Raw genomic sequence first — 22945 nt, 5'->3', positions numbered from 1 at the left:
TTGGCAATCAGTCCGAGGTTATTTATTATGAGGTCTTGTTTAAGGATGCGTCAATGTACACCTGCAATGTACACTTTTGAAGCGTCTCACTTTGGTTGCGTCGGATCATAAACGTACCGTTTTTAGGTCACTGTGTCAAGTTAAACACAGTTTACTGTAATACTTAGAAAAGAGATCCCTAAATTCAGATTTGCGCTCCAAGCTGTGTTTTGAATGTAAGAACTCGTGCTCGTGTTGCCCGCTGTAGGTAAGTGTGGTTTGTTCTCTGCATAAGCTGCACGTTGCCTATACAGCTGGAGTTTCACTTACTGCCCCCTGGAGAAAACAAATGGTTCTTAAAGCTTGAATTGCTCAGGAATCTTGCTTATTATGATTCGTGGACATGATAAATTGCGTTATTTTTTATATAATTAATCGCACTGAATTAACACATTAAATCGACAGCCCTAGAAATTAATCAAGTTATAATTAATAACATTTAAGTGCCTTTCTGAAAGTCTGCTATACCCGTTTAGCCTTTTTAGAAATACTTCCTTATAGGATGGTTTCGGTTTCAGTTAAGATCAAGCGACAACACTGGTAGCATAATGTTGATTACAACAGAAAAAAAATTGTGCTTCCTTGATTATTAATAAAAAATAGAAATCAAACTGCATTTACAGTGAGGAATTACATGGAAGTGAATGGTGCCAGTGCACAGTGTTGGACTTAAGTGACTTAAAGTAATCCACTACAAATTACTAACTACTTTAAAAAAGTATAATCGGATTACTTTACCGATTGCTTCATTAAAAATAATCACATTACTAATTACTTTTACGTTCAAAATTTTTTTTCTGTTTTTCTGCTCAACAAATTCTAAATGTCTATTTTCTCTTTGTTCATTGTCGCACACACTTTACCTTTAACAGAAATGCAAACAGACGTGCATATGAACATATGTAACCCAAGTAATAATACTTAATTGTAATTACTTTGTAATCTGATCACACTCAACACTGCCAGTGTGTAGGTATTACTATAAACACATTTACAAAAGCATAGCAACAAGACACAAATATGTGTTAACATGAATTTAGTGTGATCAAATCAATTACAGGGTTTACCGGCGTTACATCATGACAGCAAATTTACACTGTTATACAAGCGTACACTCAGTCACTACTTTACATTTTAGCAAAGTGTCATTTCTTGTGTTCACATGAAAAGATATAATCAAATATCTACAAAAATATGAGGGGTGTACTCACTTTTGTAAGATACTGTGTGTTTTTGTATGCAACTTTACACTGATAAGGTAAGCAATTGGATTACACTAAAGTCATGTGAACATGTTTAATGTTTGCGTCTTGTGGCTATACTTTACAAACTGAGTATTTCAGTGTTCATGGATTGGTTCCTTTATCTGATTTTCTCACTGTAACTGCGATTTTTGCTTTTAGTAAACAAATGAGGAACGAGGCAAAATCATTTTATGTGGTAATCAACATTATAGAGGTCTGCACGGGCCTTAATATGAAACCCGAACCTGACCGTTAACCGAGACCGTGTGGCCTAACCCCTACCCAGCCAAATTTATTTTTAACTCGACACAGTGTATAAAATGTGCCGGTCCTGTGCGACAATCAAAGATATTCCTCCAGCATGTGTTTACACAGGAAAGCAATGGGGAAACCACAGACATGTGGCATGTAGTATGTAATTTCAACTTAATTACGTCAAGTAGAGGGAACCTAACTGAATCAAGTAAACCCAACACAATTTGAAATGTCAAAACAACTCAAATTAATCTCTTTTAGAGATATGCTATCTAGTGACAGGAAATGTATGTTTAAATACATGCTGGTGGGATGTACTAAGGAGTGCTACTTGGTCACCATAAAAAATATGTAGAATACTCAACGTATTGGTCCTCAAACTATGCTCAATCTTCTCTCTTCACCATGATTGTAACCCCCAAAACTACAAAACCACAGAATTATCCCCTTTTTCTCCCAATTTGGAATGCCCAATTCCCACTATTTAGTAGGTCCTCGAGGTGCAGTCTCTTACCTCAATCCGGGTGGCGGAGGACAAGTCTCAGTTGCCTCCTCTTCTGAGACCGTCAATCTGCGCATCTTATCACGTGACTCGTTGTGCATGACACCGCGGAGACTCACAGCATGTGGAGGCTCATGCTACACTCCACGATCCACACACAACTCACCACACGCCCCATTGAGAGCGAGAACCACTAATCATGACCACGAGGAGGTTACCCCATGTGACTCTACCCTCCCTAGCAACTGGGCCAATTTGGTTGCTTAGGAGACCAGGCTGGAGTCACTCAGCACACCCTGGATTCGAACTTGCAACTCTAGGGGTGATAGTCAGCAAATTTTATGTTTAAATATCAACAACACATTACACACTAACAAGTTTCCCCCCATTATTTTCATCTGGGACAAAAACACATAAAATAACTCTTCATTTTGACATTACTCTCCCTCTCGAGTCCTATGAAAGCATGCTAGACACTAGAAATCCTCTGTCCAGTTTCAGTAAACCAAACAAAAAATATGCACGTTGTCCCAATGCAAATGTCTTGAGGAAAGCTGACATTATTTATAGTTGAATCGACTCAGTTAATCTAAGTTTCCTTATTTACATTAATGTTTTGTGGAATATGAACATGGGAGGATTGTGTAAAATGACAATAGTGTAAGATTTTTTTTTTTTGTACTGTAAACACTCCTTTAAATGATAACAAATATACTCTCATTTTTACACTTACAGAGCCCAAGAGGGACACGTAACAGTGATGAGGAATCTTGTACAGTTTCTGTGAACTCGTTCTCTCTCATACTTGTTCTCTCATTGTCTCTCTCTCTCTCTCTGTTTATGAAGGCCTCTTTCTTTCTTTTTGTCTTTCCCATGCTGTTCTCTCTTTCATAGCTCCTCTCTGGAACCCGATAAGCGGCATTAACAGAAAGAAGAATGCTTTTCTGGCGGGGTGAGGAAACCCCTTTCTTCACTTCTCTCTCTTTGGACTTGTTCCCTTGTCGTGGATTCGGTACCCTGAGTTACGGTCACGCCGTTATATGAGCCTTGTGATATAGGCTGCACCATCCTTTATGTCTTGTTCTCTTGTTAGGGTGCTGAACAGAGGAGCATTGTGGGACAGAAGCCAGTCAGCGCAGAAGTGCAAAGGACCCAGACACAATAGATTTGTTAGTCCTGGGTTTAGTTTATGGGACGTTATTGAAGCGGAGGGGTGGGAGAATTTGTCGAGAGGTAAAAGTGTTTCATCCAGTTGAGCGGAGCTCTATAGATCGAGACGGAGGAGGGCTCATTCCAGCAGTTTAAGGGCAGGATATCGATTCCTTAATTCATCTTAAATTAGTGGCCCCCCACATAGACATTTACACTTCCTTTGTGGCCCCTGATGTGTTAATTTACTGCGCAGAAGAAAGTGCCAAATTGTTTGTGCTTTATGTTGGTTCTTGCAATGAAACTAATGTAGCAACTTCTAATGCACAACCTTTCAATGTGACATTTAGTTTCAAATTACATCTCAGCAAAATGTTATTTTTGGGTGAAAGAGCATGTCCAGGTCATACTTCAGCCCAGAAATCAAAAGAAAGACTTAAGAAATAATATTTTGCATCTAGAAATGTACATCTATTTTTAGGACCATAAAGAATTTATCATTGTGTTATTACTTTCATAACAATTAAGCACATTTTCAACCAAAATTATCATTGTTGAAATGTGAAAAAATCTCACTCTGGATGATTAAATTACCTTAATGACAGTATTGATAAACACCAATAAGAATGATGGGAATGACAAAAACATCTGGTGCATTACAGTTACCCGGTTAGGGCAAAGTCATGTCTTTACAAATTTGATAAGGCATTCATATCATGTTATCTTTTGGCATTTTGTTAAAATCAGGCGGGGAATGTTCATGTTCAACTGGGCGTCTGTCGCTGGGTTTGTTTTTGTTAGATCTTTTTGACATTGTCTGAAATCTTTGCACTTTTAACATCAGGTTGAACTATGAGGAGTGTATGACTGAAAGTGATAGTTCATCCAAAAATAAAAATGAGCATTATTTACTCACCCTGATGACTTCAGAGGAGCACAAAAGGATAAATAAAAAAATGCTCAAATGGCATTTTGCCATGTTTTGAAAGTGAATGGCGACTCCGCACTGTTAAGCTCCAAAAAGGGGAACCCCACCCCCCATTAACCCACAGAAATTATAGTTAATACTCCCATTCAAAGCACCTCAATTAAATATAGTGATGACGGTGCAGGTGTTCCCGCAGAATGATGGTGTCTTTTTTCAGGTTTTTGTGCCATTAGCGTAATGATTTGGAGATGCTGAATCAAGTTAAAAGCAGATAAACTTTATAAAGCGTTATAAACCTTGATAAAGTCTTGAGATCACTGCGTTTTGTTCCATCACGTTGCGTTCCACTTAGCTGTTTATGAATGCAAAAACACACCCTGTGTCTTGGCAAAGCATGTCACCCACCTATAGTTGCATTTAGGTGGTATTTCAAGCCTGAATTGCTCAGTTGGTGGTAGTTGTTGTTGTTGTTGTTTGTTTCATGTTTTTGCAACTTTTTTCATGTAAAAATGTATGCATTTAATCATACAGTATAATACAATGCCTTAAAAAAAAAAGTCACCATTTGGATTAAATATGCTGATACTTAAGAGTATATTTTAACCATGTTCAAATAAAATGATCCATTATAAATTATGAATCTATGTACTGATGTTTATTGTCCCATGTGTGTCAAACATGTTGAGTGATCCAAACATCATCTGCAGCTGAAACTGAACTTGTGATAGGAAGTTTGGATTGAATGCACTTAACTGCATAGAGAGCTATAGGATGCTCCCTTGCTCCCTATTTAGTGAATGACTTAACCTCCAGTGTGCTGTCTGTCTTCGCTGGTCTCAGAACAGTTTCAAATGCAACTTATTTTCATCATAACTCCATATAATATTTTTTCCTCCTTTAAGGATGAACACATTAATTCTCACTGATGCGTTGTGATAGGATTAAATGCGCTTAAGTGCACATCAGTGTACATTGTGTTCATCAGCGTAGCGTTTCGTGATAAATCGCTCTTTAAAAATGGTATATTGGATGAAACTTGGGACTAATCTTTTGACTCAAACAGGTTTCGATGTAAACACTTTATTACGTTTCTTACCAGATGTAGTTTGTTGGCATTTCATTGCTGTGGTCGGCGCCATGTTGTTTGGTCAATGAAACTTTAACCGTTAGCACAGAGCGTCCTGAACTGAGATCAGTTGGTTTAAATTCATTCAAATGATGCATTGCTTAAGCCAAAAATATAATGTCCACACATTTACAGTGGGTCACATAAGGCTATATGATGCAAAAATGTCTGATTGGCGATGCCGTTTGTTAGTAACTCTGCTCAGTGGTGTTGATTTCAGGGTACATGAACTTTCGGAAGCAGCATGTCGATTTCCTGAGTGATCATGTTGGACAGCCATGACAAAAGAAAGTCAAAAGTCTGGCTCTCCAAGACTACACATGAATATTTTTCATTTGTGTTGGTGTGAAAGGACTTCAACACCTAATTTAAATCCCCCCGTGAGCCTGGAAATGAGAAATGATGGAAAGTCTTACGACTTTTATGGAAGCTGATACTGCATTACTACATTGACTTTGCCTTTTAAAGTAAAACATATTCTAATATTCTGGAGTGGCTGTTTTTGTCTCAGCTAACACCATGTTTGCATGCTGGCTTGTGGCTTGGGAATGTTGGCAACTGGCACAAAACAAGTTTCACGACTGGACTTACCACACTGCGTCACATTGGCTTTAAAATGGCAGAGAATTTGAGCTGAGGTTTTTATGTTCAGCTGCTGAAATAACCATGAATCATTGTACCTACATTTTTGCAGAATGTTTATTTTTTGTACTTTTAATTGTTCTTCGTTACTTCATTAATATGTACTTAACTATTATTGTTACTCATACCAGTCCATTTTTTGCATCGTTGGACTTACAGACCTAGAAAATGCAATTGTAGCTCAGCTTCATGTTCACACTTTTTGGGGGAATCAACCTACTGGGAACTTTTACATAAAAAATGCTCTTATTTAATAGACAACAAGTCCTTGTGTAACTCTGGAGGTTAATTTAAAGTTTCATTTTTTATCCCTGAAATTCAAAACTGCTCATTATCAGCTTTTGTATGAAGATATATGAGCACCGTGATTCTGGTCCAGGGTCAGCTACAGATGAGGGACGTGTGAAAGTTTGCCCAGCCTGTGATGTGCAAATGAAGCAGTCCAGAAATGTTCTCAAACGGAGGTTTCATGAGGAAGGTTTTGCTAGCAAAGATAAACATGTTTACTGTGTTGTGTTGATTGAGAGAGGAGTCCTCAGGTCTTCGTCTGCACTAGCGGTCCCAGTGTATGCGTGCCTGAGATGCGTGTGTGTACTGATGCATGCGTGCATGATACCTCCTCAATCGAAGATTAGATTGTCCAAAGTTTAAAGAAAGAGGCATGTAATTGTTAAACACACACACAGCTGGACAAAAGCCAGAAACACCACTTGCATTTTCACAATATGTAAAAAATCTAGTTGTCTTCGAATCCAGTCACTGAAGTCAAGGTTTGTTTGTGTGATAAAGTGAATCACAGATGGAGACAGTCAGACTTCAAACAGGACTGACTGAGAGTCACTGAGGGAAGATCTGCTCTGCTGCTTGTAGAAAGTCCTTGATGCTTGTCATCTTTGATTTACTGTCGTCTGGAATAAAGGCAGAGTGAGGCTGCCGCTTACAAAACAAATTATACGTTTTCGGAAAGTTCAAAATTGACTTTTGGATTGATTCTTTCAAGGTTGTTCAGATATGAATTTAGATTGTGGTTGCAACTTACATTATTTACTTTTTTAAAATGTCAACAATGTAATAAACGTGCTAAAAGCTCAGAACTTTAGCATAACCCTTACTGAGTGATTTGAACAAACTCTAACCCTAAGGTTTAAACTTTGTCACTCAGTCTCTATCTTTTTCCATGGTACTGAATGATGAATGTATGTGTATAACATGGTACTTAACATACTTTATTTTGAGAACACAATCATATTACCAGTGTACGTTTCCAAAATCATAGTAATGGCATGATACTCTCAGGTACTTTTCTGTTAGTGAAGCAATCTGTATGATTTGCCTTTAGGACAGGGATGTACTGTCTTTGGTGTCTCCTTTCAATGTCCAGATGTCAATATGCACTAGAGGTGTCCCAAAACTCACCTCAGAGGCAAAACTTTTTATTTTACAGTTTATTTTATATCTGTATAGAAAGTCCCTTTAAGTCAAGTCAGGTCACTCGGCGGTCATGTTTTATTGCGATGCACTGTGTGTTGCGACACATTCCTCCTCTAATCATACCAAAAATCTTCTGTGATTGTGCCTCAGTAGACCTTCTGTCGGTTCAGACCAGATGGGATACCCTCCAGTGTCCTCGTGCATCGATGTGCCTTTTTGTCGCCGGTTTGTGATTTGTCACTCCTCGGACCACAGTCGGTACGTACTCACCACTGCTGACCAGGAGCACCCCACAAGCCTTGCCGTTTCAGAGATGCTCTGACCCAGTCATCTGGCCAAAATAAAGTGGCCTTGTCAAAGTCGCTCAGGTCTTCGGCCCATTTCTCCTGCATTCAACACGTTGCCTACGAGAACTGATTTTTCGCTCTCCATCTAATCTACCCAGACCTTGACAAGTGACCCTGTTAGTAGATGATCATCGTTTCACCTGTGAATGGTCATAATGTTTTGGCTCATCAATGTGAACATTTCTTTCAAAAAAACTTTCTGCCCCCCTTCTGCCATTGGTCGAACAATCAGATAGTCCCTCAACTCACATCACTGGTCGGGTCAATGTTATTGTTTTTCTTCTGACAGGTCGCTCAAAACAAACAAAGAAATGTATATAGCGCCACAGACACGATGTTTACAGTTTGAGAAAAATAACCAAGAATGGCTTACATAGAGATGTGTCCGCCCGCATATTAAGCTGGGATAGAAGAACGTAATCTTCGTCAGAGTGAATTTCTGCCATTGACATGCCACTCATAAGGATATCCTTATTTTTTTCTAACCTCCTTTCATTATTCTGGAAAAACAAAAATATTAATAATAAATTGATAAATGGTAAATGGTCTGCACTTACATAGCGCTTTTTTATTAAAATTAGAGGTTACCAACGCGCTTAACACTGTGTCCCAATCACCCATCCACACTCACATTCACACACCAATGGTAGCAGAGCTGCTATGCAAGGTGCTAGCCTGCCATTGGGAGCAACTCGGGGTTCAGTGTCTTGCCCAAGGACACTTCGGCATGTGGAGCTGTGTGGGCCGGGATTCGAACCACCAACCCTGCGATTGGTAGCTGATCCGCTCTACTGTGTGTGTGTGTGTGTGTGTGTGTGCCTTGCTACTATGGTAAATAATATATCAAGGATATTTCCTTGATCCTTGATACTCCCATTGTGCCATCAAAATGGGTTTACGACCCTTCAGATCAGTTTTTTAGTTTATACTTCAAGAAATCCTCCAGCCAGAATAACATTTTAGTGATCGTTAAAGCTCAGGACAATGTTAAACTAGTATAGCAGACTGTACCGACGGGGGCAGACTGAGGTTAAATGCCTTTTAAACTGTAAAGTTAGTGTTTTTGACAAGCTATTTGTGCACTAAAGCGTGTGTTAATTAAAGTGAGTGATAAGCCGTGTGTCAGGTCTGTTTTAGAGGGTGTATGTGTACAGATCCTAATCACCACCACCTGTTACTGTGGACTTACCCAATGTTAATGATGTGGGAGTGCAGAAATGATCTATACACACGCTGACTGTAAGGAACACGGAGACCTGGCGACTTTACTCACAACTGTTGGTAGAAAGCTTTTGCTGCCTTTAAATCCTCCCAAAAGTGTCTACCTATGAACTCAGAAGTCACTGTGTGTATTGAAGTGATTAAGGTCAAAATTAAATGGATACGTGTAGCGATTTCACATTTATTTCTTACACAAATGGGAATCACTGCCCCCCAGTGGCTAAAGCTGGAAGTGTTGTTAAACGGTGAAATGTCCACAGAGTGGCGCCAAAAGCAAGTTGGATTTTTTGATGATGTAATATAACAAGTATGCCTATTTTATTGAACCTTCGAACTTTTCCAATCCCTTATCCTAAACCCAACTGTCAGTGGAGTACTATTGTCATTTTAAAGCGAATTCAAGCCTCTGAATTGAGCATATAATTGATTATGCAAACAAGATTACTTGCTGTTCCCATAGGATCAGAACCCATGTCTCTGAGGTTGCTCGCGTAACACGCTATTGATAGCAGTAAAGGGTAATATACTCATTGTATTCATGCTATTTTAAGAAACGGTAAGTAATGTGAAGTGTATATTGCACGGTAAGCAGTTCTAGTATTTCGTTCCGAAGCTCTGCGGATTAATATAGAATCAGTTGATTTGCAGTTGCAGGTGTTGCACATGATGCCTATTTTACAACTGTTTTGAATATGGCTTATCCAGCCAGCTGGAATGATGTGCTTTATAAGCACACTTTCATCTGCCACAGCTGTAAATCCAACCACTGTGCAAACATGTCACCTCAAGTTTGATTTGTAAGGCGTCCTGCACACTACAGAGGATATGAACACCAGAGTGTAAATACGTTTTGGCTAAATGGAAAACGGGGTGATGACGTGCTTTAAAGACACATCTTTAGTTCAACAAACACATCTGACACACAAGCTCTCCTATAGTTTTATGAGTGATATCTGTCTATGATACACAGAATGCTCCAATGAACGAACTAATGATTAAACCATTTTTATTCAATTTAACATTTTAAAGTTTAGTCTTGGTTAAAGTGATATAATCCTTCAAAACAAGTTGAATATGGCATCAGAGATCTCACAGAACAGACTGAAAGTGTTATTTCAAATTAGGTAAAGCATCAACTGTGTTGAGTAATGTGTTGGAATTGAACATTTAATTAATTTAATTGATTATAAATACAATAATATCAACCAATTCCATTCATTCAATATTCAGGAATTCAAAAAGGATTTGTAAAAATGTGTACGTCTCAAACGTAAAATGATTATAATATACAAGCTGTCTATATATTGTACATTGTGGTGTCTATGCAAACGTATGTGTGCTAGAAACACACTTTACATACAAATACATATGAATACTCATGAGATCATATTGAATTTTAGGGACAGAAAATATAGTAAAACATTTTTTTAAATGTTGCCATATTGTAATTTTTTACCACTACAGAACATGGAAAAAAAGAAACGTCCCTTTTTCAGGACACATTTTAAAGATAATTGTGTAAAAATCCAAATAACTTTACAGATCTTTATTGTAAAGGGTTTAAACAATGTTTTCTATGCTTGTTCAATGAACCATAAACAATTAATGAACCGTTATAAAAACTTAGAACACTAAAGAGACCTTTCTACTGACTCTGAAAAACACCAAAAGAAAGATGCCCAGGGTCCTGCTCATCTGCGTGAACGTGTCTTAGACATGCTGCATGAGGACTGCAGATGTGGCCAGGGCAATAAATTGCAATGTCTGTACTGTGAGATGTCTGAGACAGCACTACAGAGAGACAGGAAGGACAGCTGATCGTCCTTGCAGTGGCAGACCATGTGTAACAACACCTGCACAGGATCAGTATATCTGAATATCACTCCTGCGGGACATGTACAGGATGCCTGAGTTACACCAGGAACGCACAATCCCTCCATCAGTGCTCAGACTGTCCGCAATAGGCTGAGAGAGGCTGGACTGAGGGCTTGTAGGCCTGTTGTAAGGCAGGTCCTTACCAGATATCACTGGCAACAACGGCACCTATGTGCACAAACCCACCTTCACAGGACTGGCAAAAAGTGCTCTTCACCTACGAGTCGTGGTTTTGTCTCACCAGGGGTGATGGTCGGACTAGTGTTTATCAATGAAGGAATGAGCGTTACACCGAGGCCTGTACTCTGGAGCGGGATCGATTTGGAGGTGGAGGGTCCATCATGGTCTGGGGCGGTGTGCCACAGCATCATCAGACTGAGATTGCTGTTGTTGCAGGCAATCTGCATTACAGGGAAAACAACATCCTCCCTCCATGTGGTACCCTTCCTGCAGGCTCATCCTGACATGACCATCCATCATGACATACTGCTCTTTCTGTGTGTGATATCCTGCAAGACAGGAATGTCAGTGTTCTGCCATGGCCAGCGAAGAGACCTAATCTCAATCCTTTTGAGCACTTCTGGGACCTGTTGGATTGGAGGGCGAGGGCTAGGTCCATTCCCCCAGATATGTCCGGGAAATTGCTTTGGTGGAAGAGTGGGGTAACATCTCACAGCAAGAACTGGCTAATCTGGTGCAGTCCATGAGGAGGAGATACACTGCAGTACTTAATGCAGCTGGTGGCCACACCAGATACTGGCTGTTACTTTTGATCCTCCCCCTTTGTTCAGGGACACATTATTCCAGTTCTGTTATTCACATGTCTGTGAAACTTGTTCAGTTTATGTCTTAGTTGTTGAAGATTTTTACAATCATACAAATATTTACACATGTTAAGTTTCCTGAAAATAAAAGCAGTTGAAATAGAGAGGACGTTTAATTTTTTGCTAAGTTTAGTATTTCTTTAAAAGTATCTTTAAGAAGTCATATATTCATACACTTGGAACTTAAAGATTAAAGGTGCTGTAAGCCATTTTCTTCATGGAAAGGTTTTCATGATATATATATATATATAATAATTTTTTTAGTGTATGTGAGGGGTCCACATTTTAAAACTGCAACCTTCCAATTCTAAAACTCAACTCATGTGTACCGCAGAAGAAAATTAAAGGGGTTTGGAATGACACGAGGGTGAGTAAATGATTCATTTTCAGTTATGAGTGAACGGCTCTTTCAAAAACTGTACATATTTTAATTGCTACGATGCAATGCAAATGATTTGTTTTAGTTGTTCCTGAACAGTGAGAAGGTGAAGCAAAACATGTTGCCATGTGGCAACTCTGCACATATCATTAACAATGATGAAGTAATAAATAGGTTGCTGGTTATGTAGATGTTGGGTCAAAGATTTGGCCACCCGAACACATGTGCATCAACGCTCAGTACAGATTGTGCTTCCCCTGAGATTTTAGTGTAGCGAGTTCATTTACTACATCCCTTTTTGTGTATGCGGCTTAGCTGCGGATATGAGATGACAATACATTTTCATGAAAAAATGGATTAAATGTGCTTGATGACCAGCAGAATAGTTTATTTCTCAGAGGATGCCGTTTCATAGTTCAGGACATTTGATGGAGTGACATGAGTATCAGCCTGACCCCAAAATTCCCAAAGAGCAATACAAATATTAGCACATATCACATCATTTGACCCTAGAGGAATTTGATGAGAAATGTTTGAGTTCTGGCTTTTGGTGGCAGATTTAGGTATACTGGTGAATCTGAGCACAGTTTTAGGCCTTGTTGAGATCTCTTTTGAAACTGAAACAGACATATAGGATGAGATATTATGACAGTGTGGGGTCTTTTTCTCAGGTGAACCGTTTGAGCAGCAGGCGACTTCAGCCTCAATCTAATATCCATTTAATCTCATTGCTGTCTAGGAGATGCCCAGATGTGATTTTTCTTACTAGTGGGTGGTCTGACTAAATGTGTATAAAGAAACTTCTTAACAGCTAAATCCATTTATACCCAAGTTATTGTCCCTGAACTAAAATGGTTTAAATAATTATGGAGTAATTTAATCCAGGACAGCATTTATCTGGAATCCAAGAGTTCAGCCTTACAATTATAAAAGTCATTCCTAATAAATGGACACAGAGTGATATTTTAGTACACATAAAAACAGACTTTACCAGCAGTGCAAGTACATTCCAACGTTTCAGATTATCTTGCCAAATCTGTCAGGTGGTTGGCTGTATTTCAATGTGAAAAAACAGCAATAAATAAATAAAAAAATGGCATGGAAACCATTGCCAACATCATTTGCTGTCTAAAATAACATGGTAATAAATTGTCTGTCTTAGGCCAACACAAGTACGCAAACACAGACGCGAATGCTCGGTCATGCATGTGTCGTACACACTTAACATGTGTTACTGTGGCGGTAACAAACCTCCATACTCAAGGGGGCGATAGAGTTTCCTACAAACGTCTTTGCCATTTCGCATGTGTTTTTCTTCTGGTAGCTAGCTATAAACATAAATAGTTAGTTCAGGGGTGCATACTATATTGTGTTTAATAAAAATAACGGTAATTGATAGAGAAATTTGACCGTAGAACAAGACCGCTTGCGCTAATATCACCTTGCTGAGAATGCATCGTGGACATGCGTTGTGTTATGAATTGCCCTCTGACTATTTTCTATGGATACAAGCAGCATTAAAGTACTGCTCCTATTTACTTGAATGGAGAAAGACTTCAAAACGGTTTGTCAAGATTGAAATCAAAAAACATGTTTCAAATTAGCAGAAAAATCTGACAATAAATGTATTGTTAATTGTGCTTCTTTACCTCAGATCAAGCTAAAAAAAATAAACAAATATTGCACAATATTTACACGAGTTCTCGAATAAACTAACCTAACCCTAACTTAGGTAGCGCCTTTTTAACCTTAGCGGTATTCAAAGCGGTTTACACTGGATCTCATTCACACACACTCACACACACTCACACACACACTAATGACGGCAGAGCTGCCATGCAAGGCGCTAGCCTGCCATTGGGAGCAACTTGGGGTTCAGTGTCTTACCCAAGGACACTTCGGCATGTGGAGTCATGTGGGCCGGGATTCGAACCACCAACCCTACGATTAGTGAACAACCCATTCTACCACCTGAGTCACACAGTGTCCGTGTTACATGCCAATAACACAGCAATTACATGCAGTTCATTAATATTAATCATTTATTACCCATGTAAATATACAGTAACATGAACACTGTAAAATATAATGTGACCACATGTACTTGCGTTGTGTTGTGATTGCACTCGAACGCATTTCAGAACAAAATAACACATGAAATTGAACTTGCGTCGTTAATTTATTATTATTATTTTTGCCAAATAAATATGTGCTTTCACAAACTTTCCAAAATGTTTTTGGGAATTTTTTGGCTTCTAGAATGTTTTTAAAATGTGACAATCTAATTGCAACCACAATGTAACGATGAGAAACTATATAAAATGTTTTGTGCTCGCTGGGGATTCTGTTTGGGAGTGTTTAATGTCAAATCTATACATTTAACCTGTATACAGTATATCCATATATCTTTCACTTAAGTATAAATATATTCATATACACTGTGTACCTTCATAAAAAGAGAATATTCTGGCATTTATCATATTTACGCATTTAAACGATTTCATCCTCTTTTTTTTTTTTTTTTTGAATTATTTCCCAAAATGATCCCTTTAAAGATTAATTTTTTTAATTTCCATGAATTTAAGTTTGTTTACTCAGACATATAGACATTAGTGCGATGGATCTAAATCAGGGTTTAATAGCCACTGTGGATGCTGAATTGAATCTGTAGTTGGCCTCTCTCACTTTGAGGTTACTAGGCAGAGTTTTGGGATGATGTCCTTGGATTAAAATGGTTTTACAGTTTTACTGATTGACAGAGGCATTGTTTTTGAGAAAGAGAGGAGGGTTGAGGGAGACAGAATGTACTTTTAATCTTTGATTGTTCCTCTGACCCAGAGGTCGTGATTATTTCTCTAGTTGTCGTGGAAGTTCATGCTGAATGCAGGACATGCCGTCTCCCACTGTGCGTTATGTAATATCACATAACATTATTCAAATCTCTTTTTTGACAGAAAAGATCAGTTTATCAAGTGAAACTACATTGTTTAGCAGGATCAGAACTTCCTCTTTCCTGCATCAACACAGCCTTTTAGATGTTACGAAACGGCTTGGAACATGATCTGCAAAAGAGCAAAATTCACATAACACATATTATTCCCTCTGTCAAACATCAGTTGAATATTGGCACGGTATTTGCATATCGTAGTGAAAGTGTCTTCAGTTATGTCCTGAGTAACTGCATGAGTTTCTCTCACAAATATGAAATGAACCAACATATTCTCATGACAACTGGAAATAAATCATAGAAGATGGAGTAATTGTAAGATATCGCACAACACGTCTCGTACCAATGGGTACGAATTTGATGGACCCACTTTATATTAGGTGTCCTTAACTACTATGTACTTGAGCATTTGATACAATGTACTTAGTATGTTGCATTTAAGTACTTACATCTGTAGTTACACTGTTTACCTTCCCCTGACCATGACCCTTACCGTAACCCCTAAACCTACCCGTTCCTCATCCTCAGTAGCAACTAATGTTAATCTTGGGAGAATTTTACAGAACAACATATAACTACACACAGAGGCGAAAATTTCATCTAAATGTTGGGGGGGACAATAAACATAACAATTATCAAGAGCAATTTTTGAAGGGGACACCAAGGGTTTTTTTTGTTGCGCCGTTTGCATTTGTATTATTTTATTTCTTAAACAATTATTTTAAGAATATATCATTATATTATTTACAATACACATATTTTAATGATATTTTCGGGGACAACCCCCCCACCCCCAGCGATTTCCGCCTATGACTACACAATACATTTTAGGTAGCGATCCAACACTTTATTTTTAAGAAAGGATTCAATCCTTAACCTCGTGTGACCCTGGGTACACATGCATTGTATTTTGGCTTTTCTATTCGCACTTTATAACTTCAATTAATTTAAACTGACTAAATACTATTCACAACACTTTAGACGGTCATTCAAGGGTTAAACTGCTGGCGCACCGAGTCACGTGACAACATCAATACGTTGATTTCCTTGAAGCGCTTCTACAGGTGCAGAACCAACAAAAGTGCCTCTGGTAAAAAAAACTCAAAGATTTTTAATTGAAACATGTTTGGTGTAAAAGGTAGCGTCTCTAGTTTCGTTTGATATGCCACTTTAAAAAATTCAAACATTTCTTTGTGTGTCAGCGCGCTGATAAACATGATGTCCACACATGTGGATTTTGGGACATTATTAACACAAAAGTAGAAAAAACATGTTAACTATTTTGACACATCTGTGGGTCATTTCACTTCATTTTAAAATAAATGTTGTCTTATTTTATTGTGCTATCACTGTACAATACAGTTCTATTCATTAACATTAGTAAATGCATGCACATATATTTACTGTACATTATCACTCTGAATTAATAAGTTCATACAAAAACTGGAAAATGTTGCTTTCAGAGGCTTTATATGGAGTTAGGATGAAAATAAGATGCATTTCAAACTGTTCTGAGACCAGTGCAGACAGACAGCACACTGGATGTTAAGTCATTCACTACATAGGGAGCAAGGGAGCATCCTATAGCTCTCTATACAGTTAAGTGCATTCAATCCAAACGTCCTATTTAAAGTTCAGTTTCCGGCTGCAGATGATGTTTGGATCTCTCAACATGTTTGACACACATGGGACAATGATCATCAGTTCATAGATTCACAATTTATAATGCGTAAATGTTATTTTAACATGGTTGGCTGTGATTGGATGATGCTGAACATTACTTTGAATCTGAATTAATTATGCTAATTTCTGATGTAATGTCTGTAACATCTCAAAAACTTGAACAACCAACAGTCCTGTAAACATAATAAACAATTTGATGAAAAAAATAAATCAGACTATGTAAAGTTTGGTATTATTAACGTAGTCCGGCTGTCCACATATGTGGACATACATATTTAGAAAGGTGAAGGAAAACATTAAGAAAAACCATTTGCTCTAGATTTTATTTTTGGTGGTTAATTAGGTGATTCTAGTTACAAATCAAAAAGGGAACTGGTAAATACACACAGCAGTCACGCTCTGGTCTCAGGAAGTTGAACCAAAACCTAAACATTTCCTCAAGGTCTATTGACACCAGGGCTGGACTGGGAAGCGAAATCAGCCCAGGCAACTGGCCCAAAACTCGCTGTCCTTTTCTGCATATCGCGGCACCGTTTTATGGTCGTTCTGCATAACGCGGCGGCTCATTTTAGCTAAACGCGGCCCATTCTGCGTGTTTCGCGGCCTACCCACCGGCCCAAAAGTATACGGACTGTCCTGAACGTCATTGTATTACATGGGTCATTCAGTTATGCAATACTTTTGTACTTTTTTTTTTATTCCCGTTTTATATTAAGTGTCTTTACTATGTTCTTACATTAAAATACATACAATACAATATATTTATTGTGTAGTTATATGTTGTTCTGTAAAATTCTCCTAAGATTAACATTAGTTGCTACTGAGGATGAGGAACGGGTAGGTTTAGGGGTTACGGTAAGGGTCAGGGGAAGGTAAACAGTGTAACTACAGATGTAAGTACTTAAATGCAACATACTAAGTACATTGTATCAAATGCTCAAGTACATAGTAGTTAAGGACACCTAATATAAAGTGGGTCCATCAAATTCGTACCCATTGGTACGAGACGTGTTGTGTGATATCTTACAATTACTCCATCTTCTATGATTTATTTCCAGTTGTCATGAGAATATGTTGGTTCATTTCATATTTGTGAGAGAAACTCATGCAGTTACTCAGGACATAACTGAAGACACTTTCACTACGATATGCAAATACCGTGCCAATATTCAACTGATGTTTGACAGAGGGAATAATATGTGTTATGTGAATTTTGCTCTTTTGCAGATCATGTTCCAAGCCATTTCGTAACATCTAAAAGGCTGTGTTGATGCAGGAAAGAGGAAGTTCAGATCCTGCTAAACAAGCTTCCCATAAACGTCTTGTCTCTGGTTTTATTTAAATAAATCTCTCCTGGCGCTCTGACAGAAGCATTATGTCTACTGGAAACCTCCTATTAACATTGTTTATTCTCTACTAGTATTCTCACTAAATGTTTAATGCAGTCCAAGGGCAGAAATCATCCTGTTGGCTAACTCTTTATAAAGTCCCTTCCGTCCTATCCATTCTGTTTCCGAGTCTCATCTTATTAGGCTTTATAACAAAAGGGAAGCCATATATTCACTGAATGTTGAAAGGCTGCCAGATCATTTGCTCCTTGTAAAATGGACATGTGAACCGACATTCATTAAGGCTAGAAACATACTTTACGCAAGTACGCATACGCAAATGTGAGCGTTACTATGGATGTAATAAACCTCAGTACAAACAGGGGCGATAGAGTTACCTTCAAATGTCTGTGCCATTCAACTGAATGTGTTGTTATTCCAGGAACTAACTTTAAATATATTGACTTGCTCAGCAATATTATCTTCAAACTTTTTCTCTGTCACGACAGCAGTTGACTTGGGAAAAAACACTCGCCATAGAAGCGGACAGTTCACACTAATGTCCACTATAGCGCCCCTTTTGGCAATGTTGAAAATGCAGCTGGCTTTTTCCTCTAGTCAGCTCTGTTGTACGTCAGGGCATCAATAAAACCTCACAAACATCGACAAATCTCAAACCTTCTAGCGCCACCAATAGCTCAAATTTGCACATAGGTTTATGCTAATAACTTTTTAACTGAATGGCCTAAAAGCAAAATTCTACAAAACGCTCATGCCAAGTCGAATGCATTTCACGTATAACGAAATGTTCTCGTACAACGTGTCAATGACATTGGCGGAAAGTACGCCAAAGAGGTTGTGAAGCTATATCTTGGCAACGATTAATCATATTGAACAAACCTTGGCATATATCATAGGCATCATGCCCTGAGGCTACAGGCATAGCACCACCTACTGGTTACGAAATATGAAAAAAGCCAACTTGGCTTACAACTTTTGAATAGTTTGGCCTAAAATCACGAGACATGTCTCATTGGATTTCTTTGGGCAGATAGAGTCCAATAATTCTAAATTTTCCTTTGTCAGCCAAATTGGGCATCAGCCATTTAGAATTTTGTCGTAAAATGCTTTATTTTACGAATGCATTGGCGTATCTTGATGAAACTTGGTATGTCTTACCGGCAACATGCCCTGAAGGTACCTGAAAAGCTTGGAGCCTTGTGTTAGGAATTGGGACCCGACACATTTTGGAATGCAGAAATGCACAAAATTGAGCTTGCATAGCCTTCAGGCTCAAAACATACTCTAATAACTGAACGCAAACACCTGATTTTGTGCATTGTGGTGTTTCGAAATGTTTCAGAATACAATTCATAATTCAACATTCCTGCATAAAGCTATCGTGCGGCTTCAGAATACTTGTAATATAGCGCACAAGTCGTATGGACTACGTTTATGATACATTTATGGTGTTTGTGATCCTTAATGAAAATTGAAAGCTCCAGTCCCTATTTATTCTTTAATGTACCACAAAAGAAAGTAAGTCCACATCCACACTAATAACTTATCATCATTTTCCAAAGTGTGTTAATGGAAAGCATTTCCAAAACGCTTCATTAATGATGAAGAAAAATGCTGTTCTAGTGTGTATGAGAGGTGGAAACATAGCTAACGTAGCGAAAACGTATTAGTGTGAATGTAACCTATCATACAGTTTTAGAATGACATGAGAGAGATTAAATGATGACAGAATTTTCATTTTTGGGTGAACTATTCACTTAAACATGGTCTTCCTGAATGTGAAGGTGCATCACTTGATCGTCCAACTTTTTGCCATTACAATTCCGTGAGTGATTCCACCCCAAAAAAATTACAAATCCTGTTATCTGGACTTGTGAATAATGTCAAAGTGTGTCCGCAGAACTGCTTAAAAGTAATTGTTCTTTTTCCCTAGGGATGGACAAAACATTGGACCGGTCACGTTTTAGAGCAGTCCATTCTGAAGTCATAGAGTTGGTTCTATATAAAATGACTTCATGTTTTTATTCATTTAAAGTACAGATTCAGATCTATAACTAATATCTCATGTCAAAGTGGTTTTTTTTTTTCATTCTGACTTCTAAAAGCATTAGATATGGGAGCTGATTAAAAATGCATAACCTATAAGACTTATTGCTGGCCTGTTATGGCATTGCATAAAACAGTGTACAGGGAATATTGAATGTATCAAAAGTAGGTTTTAATTCTCGCTAATTTAAATTGTACTTTTTTTCTTCCATTTATATGTGGAAAAATAAAGATCGTATATAATGTAAAAACACCTCTGATCTAAATATTATTATTAAGTATTTGTAAAGCCTTTTTGCCTTGCATGAGTAAATCGTTCCAATTGTTTATTTGTTTTTTGGTGATTTCATGTAGCTCTCGATGGTTCAAGATTGCACAAAGATTTTCTTAATAATCCCCCATGTCAATAACACCCTTCCTGTCAGCCGGCGTGTTGAATTGTTAGAAACCAGACGGTGTGGCTTGCTATTGGCCAGTCACCTTGGCGACAGAGAGGCAGTGAGTCGGTGGGCCAAGTTGAAAGCTCTATAGTCAGAGACTTTAAGCCATTAGTCCTGACCGAGCACAGATTGAGAGTGCTTAAATTCATGAGCTTTGACAGCTGACATTCTGCACTCTTAAAATGGAGCATGATGTTAGTGGCGACAGGCTGTCAGTCTTCGAGAGCTTCAAGGGAGAAAATCAAGCTAAGCTTTCAACTTCTTACAGAATGGGAACTATTGTAATTTAGAGTCTCAAGCATCTTAAAGATGGCTTTTTCCTCTAGTCAGCTCTGTTGTACGTCAGGGCATCTATAAAAACTAACAAACATTGACAAATCTCAAACCCTCTAGCGCCACCAATAGCTCAGATTTGCACATAGGTTTATGCTAATAACTTTTGAACTGAATTGCCTTTACTCATTTTCCTCTGATTCCTTGGCTCATGCCAAGTCGAATGCATTTCACACATACCAAACCGTTCTCGAACAACGCGTCTATGAATTTGACAGAAAGTTGACAAAATCGGTCTCGGTCATGAAGCTATATCTTGGGCACTCTTTAGCGTATTGAAACAAAACTTGGCAGATATCATTGGCATCGTGCCCTGAGGGTACCTGAGAAGTTTCCGCACAGCGCCACCAACTATTTACGAAATATGAAAAAAGGCCAGTTTTGCTAATATCATGAGACTTGACTCTTCTTGGAATTTGGATTTCTTGGGGCATACAGTCCAAAAATTACAAATTTTTGTTTGTTGGACAAATTGGACATCAGCCATTTTTAATTTTGTCATAAAGTGCTGTATTTTATGAACACATTGGCGTATATTTGCAAAACTTGGTATGTCTCACCAGCAAAATGCCCTGAAGGTACCTGAAAGGTTTGGGGCCTAGTGGTCAAAAAATATAACGAAATGTTTAAAAATGCTTATCAATTTGGATTACTTTGGCATATTGTTATGAGACTGGTCTCTTAAAATTCGTTGATAATTCTGAGTACAATTATACCAATATTGCATGAATTGCATTGAATTTTAAATTCAACTGAAAATATATGTTATCTAACTCATCCTACAGCGTTCATCGGATCTTCCCAAAATTTGGGTTGTATCATCTTCAGACAATGCTGGCAAAAATGTACAAAAAGCTTTTTGCTAGACCAAACTTTTCTCGTTTAATGCATTTTTGATTTTGATGAAAAGATATCAAAAATACTTTCCATGCATTATTACGACCTTGCCTTGATACTACCATGTAAATTCAGTGATAGCGCCAACTAGTGGTAAACATAAGCAGTTTTTACTTACTTTTTAAGTCAATCTACTTTCTACTTTTAAACCTCCTTGATCATATTGCATAGTTACCGTTGCCGTGCTTGTCTCCGTAATTGCTGCGCACAGCTATATTTATGGTCTGTGTTTGCTAAGGTTAGCATCACTATTGCGATTGCTCATGTTTAAAGTTAGGGGTTTCATCTAGGGTTGCTAGCTGGTCCATATTGAAGCACTCAAAATGCTCAAGTGTCTCGAGTTTGTGTGGCGAAATGTCAAAGTCAATCCTAATTTCAACAATCCCCTAACCCTTTGTATTAAACTTTTGCACGTAAATAATATCACATCATTTGTGCTACAGAAATGAATGATACCTCAAATGATGTGGCTTGTTGAGAAGAGATGCTCATTTACTTTTCTAAGTGACAAGACTTGCACTAAAAAATCCTCTAGACTTTCATTGAAGGGGAAACACAAGCCTCATCTAGAGACCAGAATGTCATAGAGACTTGGGGATAACTCTTGACTTTTGACCCAGAACACCCTAATAATCACTTAACAGCCAATCAGAACACTCTAGCAATGGCAAAGCAACGCTTTGGCAACCATCCAACACTCTAGCATTATAGTGGCTATCTTTGCATGGGCAACCACTCATTTATTCTTCAGAAAATATTCAAACCTATGGACAGTTTGCTATTTTGGTAACATTTTCAACAAAGTTATATACATGAACATTAGTTAACCCAATAGTTAATACTTTAAGCATTTTTTAATCTTGGGTTATTTTAATATATTTTATATTTATAAGTACTTATTTGCTGTATGTAAATGTGTAGTAATACATATTAACTTTAGTGTCTGGTGTAATCAAACTACAATGTAAAAACTAATTTACAATAAGTAGTGTAACATTACAATTCAAATTGGTGAAATCAGATTACAGTTAATTACTTTTATGCACACTACTTGGATTACACATATTTCTAAAATAATATATTTGACATGAAAAATACATTTAAAACATGAATCGTGTTCATACACTGATCAGAACAACACTGATAGGTGAAGTGAATATCATCGATTATCTCGTCACAATGGCACCTGTCAAGGGGTGGGATATATTAGGCAGCAAGTGAACAGTCAGTTCTCGAATTTCATGTGTTGGAAGCAGGAAAATTGGGCAAGCGTAAGGATCTGAGTGAC

At 37.9% G+C, this 22945-nt stretch overlaps 1 protein-coding gene across 2 annotated transcripts in view; it reads left to right on the top strand.

The window, feature by feature from the left end:
- Window positions 1-22945, top strand: part of LOC127625863 (tudor domain-containing protein 3-like) — a 636076-nt gene that overhangs the window by 32776 nt on the left and 580355 nt on the right. Inside the window, exon 14 of one of the 2 annotated variants that reach the window (XR_007968378.1) lies at window positions 2935-4585. The exons of the other annotated variant lie outside the window; for it this stretch is intronic. The gene's annotated coding sequence lies outside the window, so the exon portion shown is untranslated. Of the gene's footprint in view, window positions 1-2934; window positions 4586-22945 lie in introns of those variants that run through there. 2 annotated transcript variants of the gene reach the window in all.

Source organism: Xyrauchen texanus, chromosome 32 (genome assembly GCF_025860055.1).
Source record: "Xyrauchen texanus isolate HMW12.3.18 chromosome 32, RBS_HiC_50CHRs, whole genome shotgun sequence".
Classification (NCBI taxonomy): domain Eukaryota; kingdom Metazoa; phylum Chordata; class Actinopteri; order Cypriniformes; family Catostomidae; genus Xyrauchen; species Xyrauchen texanus.
The sequence above is the reverse complement of the archived record's forward strand: the minus strand, read 5'-3'. Positions and strand labels throughout refer to the sequence as shown.